General features: G+C 40.2%; 1 non-coding gene across 1 annotated transcript; it reads left to right on the top strand.

Moving 5' to 3' along the window:
- The first annotated feature begins 7,441 nt into the window (after positions 1-7,441).
- Positions 7,442-7,525, top strand: TRNAY-GUA (transfer RNA tyrosine (anticodon GUA)). The gene has a single exon. It is a non-coding gene; the product is annotated as a tRNA-Tyr (tRNA).
- Positions 7,526-8,014: the final 489 nt, after the last annotated feature.

The following is an 8,014-nucleotide window of genomic DNA, read 5'->3' as shown; positions in this document are numbered from 1 at the left end:
TAAAGAGCCTTGACACGCGACATACTAATCTAGCGTCACTTTCCACGCAAACTTTGCGTTTTATAACCTAACTATGCTTAGGTAATCGAAATGACGCATTAAAGAGCCTTGAGACGCGACATACTAATCTAGCGTCACTTTTCACGCACACCTTGCGTAATATAACCTAACCATGCTTAGGTATAAGGAACGACGCGTTAAATAGACTTTTGACGCGACATACTAATCTAGTGTCACTTTTCACGCACGCTTTGCCTAATATAACCTCTAACCATTCTAAGATAATCATAATAACGCGATAAAGAGAATTGAGACGCGACATACTAATCTAGCGTCACTTTCGACGCAAACTACGCGTAATATAACCTAACCATGCTTAAGTAATTGGAACGACGCGTTAAATAGACTTGAGAAGCTACATACTAATCTATTGTCATTTTCTACGCACACTTTGCGTAATATAACCTAACCATGCTTAGGTAATCAGAACGACACGTTCGAGAGACTCGTGATGCGACATAAGAATGGTAATCAAAACGACGCGTTAAAAAGACTTGAGACATGCAATATTAATCTAGCGTCACTTTTTAAGCACGCGTTGCGTAATATAACATAACTATGCTTAAGAAATCGGAACGACGCGTTAGAGAGACTTGAGACGCGACATACTAATCTAGTGTCACGTTTCACGCACGCTTTGCATAATATAACCTAACCATGCTTAGGTAATTGGAACGACGCGTTAGAGAGACTTGAGACGCGACATACTAATATAGCGTCACTATTCACGCACTCTTTGCGTAATATAACCTAACCATGCTTAGGTAATGCTCCCGGCCAAAGACTAAGAAACCTGTGTTCGGCGAAAGTGAGGATGAACCTCAGTGCCCAAGAGAAACTCTTGAAGAGAGGAAGAAAAAAAAGTAGTCCTTCCGGAATGAGAAAGTACGAAAAATCTTCAATGCTCAGAACGACACGTTAAAGAGACTTGTGACGCGAGATAAGTATAGTAATCGAAACTACGCGTTAAAGAGACTTGAGATGAAAAAAACTAATCTAGCGTCACTTTTTACGCTCACTTTGCGTAATATAACCTAACCATGCATAGGTAATCGGAACGACGCGTTAAAGAGACTGGACATACTAATCTAGCGTCACTTTTCACGCACACCTTGCGTAAAATTACCTAACCGTTGTTAGGAAATTGGACAACGCGTTACAGAGACTTGAGACGAGACATACTAATTTAACGTTACTTTTCACGCACTGTTTGCGTAATATAACCTAACCATGCTTAGGTAATCGAAACGACGCGATAAAGAGACATGTGACGCGAGATAAGTATGGTAATCGGAACCACGCGTTAAAGAGACTTGTGACGCGAGATAAGTATGGTACTCGCAACGACTTGTAAAAGAGACTTGAGACTAAACAAACTAATCTAGCGTTACTTTTTAAGCACACTTTGCGTAACATAACCTAACCATGCTTAGGTAATCGGAACGACGCGTTAAAGAGACTTGATACTAGACATACTAATCTAGCGTCACTTTTCACGCACACTTTGCGTAATATAACCTAACCATGCTTAGGAAATCGGAACGACGCGTTAGAGAGACTTGTGACGCGACATAAGCATGATAATCGAAACGACGCGTTCAAGAGACTTGAGACGCGCAATATTAATCTCGCGTCACTTTTTACGCACACTTTGCCTAATATAACATAACCATGCTTAGGAAATTGGAACGAAGCGTATGGAGACTTGAGACGCGACATACTAATCTAGCGTCACTTCCCACGCACACTATGCGTAATATAAACTAACCATGCTAAGGTAATCGGAACAACACGTTAGACGCGACATACTAATCTATTGTCATTTTTCACGTACACTCTGCGTAATATAACCTAACCATGCTTATGTAATTGGAACGACGCGTTAAATAGACTTGAGACGCTACATACTAATCTATTGTCATTTTCTACGCACACTTTGCGTAATATAACCTAACCATGCTTAGGTAATCAGAACGACATGTTCGAGAGACTTGTGACGCGACATAAGCATGGTAATCGAAACGACGCGTTAAAGAGACTTGAGACGTGCAATATTAATCTAGCGTCACTTTTTTACGCACGCGTTGCGTAATATAACGTAACTATGCTTAGGAAATCGGAACGACGCGTTAGAGAGACTTGAGACGCTACATGCTAATCTAGTGTCCCTTTTCACGCACGCTTTGCGTAATATAACCTAACCATGCTTAGGTAATCAGAACGACGCGTTAAAGAGACTTGTGACGCGAGATAAGTATAGTAATCGAAACTACGCGTTAAAGAGACTTGAGACGAAAAAAACTAATCTAGCGTCACTTTTTACGCTCACTTTGCGTAATATAAGCTAACCATGCATAGGTAATCGGAACGACGCGTTAAAGAGGCTGGACATACTAATCTAGCGTCACTTTTCACGCACACTTTGCGTAAAATAACCTGACCATTGTTAGGAAAATGGACAACGCGTTAGAGAGACTTGAGACGAGACATACTAATTTAACGTTACTTTTCACGCATTGTTTGCGTAATATAACCTAACTATGCTTAGGTAATCGGAACGACGCGATAAAGAGACTTGTGACGCGAGATAAGTATGGTAATCGGAACGACGCGTTAAAGAGACTTGTGACGCGAGATAAGTATGGTACTCACAACGACTTGTAAAAGAGACTTGAGACGAAACAAAGTAATCTAGCGTCACTTTTTAAGCACACTTTGCGTAATATAACCTAACCATGCTTAGGTAATCGGAACGACGCGTTAAAGAGACTTGAGACTGGACATACTAATCTAGCGTCGCTTTTCACGCACACTTTGCGTAGTATAACCTAACCATGCTTACATAATCGGAAAGACGCGTTAAAGGACTTGAGATGCGACATACTAATCTAGCGTCCCTTTTCACGCACACTTCATGGAATATAACCTAACCATGCTAAGGTAATCGGAATACGCATTAAAGAGACTTGAGACGCGTCATACTAATCTAGCGTCACTTTTCACGCACACTTTGCGTAAAATAACCTAACCATGCCTAGGTAATCGGAACGACGCGTTAAAAAGACTTGAGATGCTACATACTAATACATTGTCACTTTTCACGCACACTTTGCGTAATATATAATCTAATCATGCTTAGGTAATCAGAACGACGCATTAGAGATACTTCTGACGCGACATAAGCACAGCAATCGAAACGATGCGTTAAAGAGACTTGAAACGCGCCATACTAATCTAGCGTCACTTATTGCTCATGCTTAGGTAATAAGAACGACGCATCATAGAGACTTGAGTAGCGACATATTAATCTAGCGTAACGTTTCACGCACACTATGCGTAATATAATCTAACTATGCTTAGGTAATCGGAACGACGGGTTAATAAGCATGGTAATCAAAACGACGCGTTAAAGAGACTTGAGACGCAAGATACTAATATAACGTCACTTTTCACACAAACATTGCGTAATATAATCTAACCATGCTTAGGTAAACGGAACGACGCGTTAAAGGGCATTGAGATGTGACATACTAATCTAGCGTCACTTTTCACGCACACCTTGCGTAACATAACCAATCCATGGTTAGGTCATCAAAACGACACATTAAAGAGACTTGAGACGCGATATACTAATCTACCGTCACTTTTCAGCACACTTTGCGTAATATAAACTTTCCATGCTTAGGTAATTAGAACGACGTGTTAAAGAGACTTCAGAAGCGATATACTAATATACCGTCAATTTTTTATGCACCCTTTGCGTAATATAACAAAACTATGCTTAGGAAATCGGAACGACGCGTTAGAGAGACTTGAGATGCGACATACTAATCTAGTGTCACTTTTCACGCACACTTTGCATAATATAACCTAACCATGCTTAGGAAATTGGAACGACGCGTTAGAGAGACTTGAGACGCGACATATTAATATAGCGTCACTATTCACGCACTCTTTGTGTAATATAACCTAACCACGCTTAGGTAATCAGAACGACCCGTTAAAGAGACTTGTGACGCGAGATAAGTATAGCAATCGAAGCTACGCGTTAAAGAGACTTGAGACGAAACAAACTAATCTAGCATCACTTTTTACGCTCACTTTGCGTAATATAACCTAACCATGCATAGGTAATCAAAACGACGCGTTAAAGAGACTGGACATACAAATCTAGCGTCACTTTTCACGCACGCTTTGCGTAAAATAACCTAACCACTGTTAGGAAATTGGACAACGCGTTAGAGAGACTTGAGACGAGACATACTAATTTAACGTTACTTTTCACGCACTGTTTGCGTACTATAACCTAACCATGCTTAGGTAATCGAAACGACGCGATAAAGAGACTTGTGACGCGAGATAAGTATGGTAATCGGAACGACGCGTTAAAGAGACTTGTGACGCGAGATAGGTATGGTAATCGGAACGACGCGTTAAAGAGACTTGTGACTCGAGATAAGTATGGTACTCGCAACGACTTGTAAAAGAGACTTGAGACAAAACAAACTAATCTAGCGTCACTTTTTAAGCACACTTTGCGTAATATAACCTAACCATGCTTAGGTAATCGGAACGACGCGTTAAAGAGACTTGAGACTGGACATACTAATCTAGCGTCACTTTTCACGCACACTTTGCGTAATATAACCTAACCATGCTTAGGAAATCGGAACGACGCGTTAGAGAGACTTGTGACGCGACATAAGCATGATAATCGAAACGACGCGTTCAAGAGACTTGAGATGCGCAATATTAATCTAGCGTCACTTTTTACGCACACTTTGCGTAATATAACATAGCCATGCTTAGGAAATCGGAACGACGCGTATGGAGACTTGAGACGCGACATACTAATCTAGTGTCACTGTTCACACACACTTTGCGTAATATAACCTAGCCATGCTTAGGAAATCGGTACGACGGGTTAGAGAGACTTGAGACGCGACGTACTAAACAAACGTTACTTTTCACGCACACATTGCGTAATATAACCTAACCGTACTTAGGTAATCGGAACGACGCGTTAAAGAGACTTGTGACGCGAGATATGTATGGTAAGCGAAACGACGCATTAAAGAGACTGGAGACGAAATATACTAATCTAGCGTCACTTTTTTCACACATAATAGAACCTAACCATGCTTAGGTAATCAGAACAACGCTTTAAAGAGATTTAAGCCTGGACATACTAATCTAGCGTCACTTTTCAGTCACACTTTGCGTAATATAACCTAACCATGCTTATTTAATAGGAACAATGCGATAAAGAGACTTGAAACGCGACATACTAATATATTGATCCTTTTTACGCACACTTTGCGTACAGCCTAACCAAGCTTAGGTAATCGGAACGACGTGTTAAAGAGCCTTGACACGCGACATACTAATCTAGCGTCACTTTTCACGCAAACTTTCCGTATTATAACCTAACCATGCTTAGGTAATCGGAACGACGCATTAAAGAACCTTGAGACGCGACATGCTAATCTAGCATCACTTTTCACGTACACTGCGTAATATAACCTAACCATTCTTAGGTAATAGGAACGACGCGTTAAATAGACTTTAGACGCGACATACTAATCTAATGTCACTTTTCACGCACGCTTCGCATAATTTACCCTAACCATGCTTAGATAATTGGAACAACGCGATAAAGAGAATTGAGATGCGACATACTAATCTAGCGTCATTTTTCACGCACAGTTTGCGTAATATAACCTAACTATGCTAAGGTAATCGGAACAACGCGTTAGATAGACTTAAGACGCGACATACTAATCTATTGTCATTTTTCACGTACACTCTGCCTAATATAACCTAACCATGCTTAAGTAATTCGAACGATGCGTTAAATAGACTTGAAATGCGACATACTAATCTATTGTCATTTTCAACGCACACTTTGTGTAATATAACCTAACCATGCTAAGGTAATCGGAACTACGTGTTTGAGAGACTTGTGACGCGACATAAGCATGGTAATCGAAACAACGCGTTAAAGAGACTTGAGACGTGCAATATTAATCTAGCGTCACTTTTTACGCACGCATTGCGTAATATAACATAATCATGCGTATGATATCGGAACGATGCGTTATAGAGACTTGAGACGCGACATACTAATCTAGTGTCACTTTTCGCGGACACTTTGCGTAATATAACCTAACCATGCTTAGGAAATCGGAACGACGCGTTAGAGAGACTTGAGATGCGACATACTAATCTAAAGTCACTTTTCACGCACACTTTGCGTAATATAACCTAACCATGCTTAGGTAATCGGAACGACGCGTTAAAGAGACTTGTGACGCGAGATAAATATAGTAATAGAAACGACGCGTTAAAGAGAATTGAGACAAAACAAACTAATCTAGCCTCACTTTTTACGCACACTTGGCGTAATATAACCTAACCATGCTTAGGTAATCGGAACGACGCGTTAAAGAGACTTGAGACTGGACATACTAATCTAGCGTCACTTTTCACGCACACTTTGCGTAGTATAACCTAACCATACTTAAGTAATCAGAACGACGCGTTAAAGAGACTTGAGACGCGACATACTAAACTATTGCTCCTTTCCACGCACACTTTGCGTACTATATAACCTAACCATGCTTATCTAATCGAAATGACGCGTTAGAGAGACTTGTGACGCAACATAAGCATGGTAATCGAAATGACGCGTTAAAGAGTCTTGAGAGGCAAAATATTAATCTAGCGTCACTTTTTACGCATGCGTTGCGTAATATAGATCCAAGAGCGAATCGGTAATGAAAAGATTCTATTTGTCCCCTAAACCAAATTCTTAAAGTGAAATTAGATAGCTTGTTGATGCCTATCCCTCTTACTAAATCTAAATTTCTCATTTGTTAAATTACTGGTTTAGCGTGAGAGAGAGATATGCCTATTTATTTTAACACGGAGTTAATTAATGTGCTGGAACGAAAGCGAAAGAAAATCGAGTTAACCCGATTTTCTTACTTTTTGGCAGACCCATTGAAAGAATCTTTTGTATTATTTCTATTTGTTCTTCTATTTTCTTTTCGATTATCTATTAATTTATTAATTCTATTTTATTTATTATTCTTAGAATGGATAATAGTGAATATACAAATCACAAAAATCTATCAAATCGTGAAGGGCGGAAAGATTCTTCGACTCTAGTCATACCATTTTGTTATATTGACAATTTCAAAAAACTGTTCATACTATGAGCATAGTATGCCGGCGGTCGGGCAAATACGCCCCCATCGTCTAGTGGTTCAGGACATCTCTCTTTCAAGGAGGCAGCGGGGATTCGACTTCCCCTGGGGGTAGGGTATTACGAAAGGAAGTTGATCATGGATTCTTACTAAGTCTAGAATTGCTTCTTCCTGGGTCGATGCCCGAGTGGTTAATGGGGACGGACTGTAAATTCGTTGGCAATATGTCTACGCTGGTTCAAATCCAGCTCGGCCCAATAATTCACTGATCCGCCATAACCATGCTTAGGAAATGGGAACGACGCGTTAGAGAGACTTGAGATGTGACATACTAATCTAGTGTCACTTTTCACGCACACTTTACGTATTATAACCTAACCATGCTTAGAAAATTGGAACGACGCGTTAGAGAGAATTGAGACGCGACATGCTAATCTAACCTCACTTTTCACGCACACCAATAACCTAACCATGCTTAGGTAATCGGAACGACGCGTTAAAGAGACTTGTGACGCGAGATAAGTATGGTGATCGAAACAACGCGTTAAAGAGACTTGATATGAAACATACTAATCTAGTGTCACTTTTTACGCACACTTTGCGTAATATAACCTAACCATGCTTAGGTAATCGGAACGACGCGTGAAAGAGATTGGAGACTTGACATACTAATCTAGCGTCACTTTTCAAGCACATTTTGCGTAATATAACCTAACCATTCTTAGGTAATAGGAACGACGCGTTAA

Source organism: Mercurialis annua, linkage group LG3 (assembly GCF_937616625.2).
Source record: "Mercurialis annua linkage group LG3, ddMerAnnu1.2, whole genome shotgun sequence".
Classification (NCBI taxonomy): Eukaryota; Viridiplantae; Streptophyta; class Magnoliopsida; order Malpighiales; family Euphorbiaceae; genus Mercurialis; species Mercurialis annua.
Note: the sequence above shows the minus strand (reverse complement) of the source record. Positions and strands in the feature narration are given on the sequence as shown.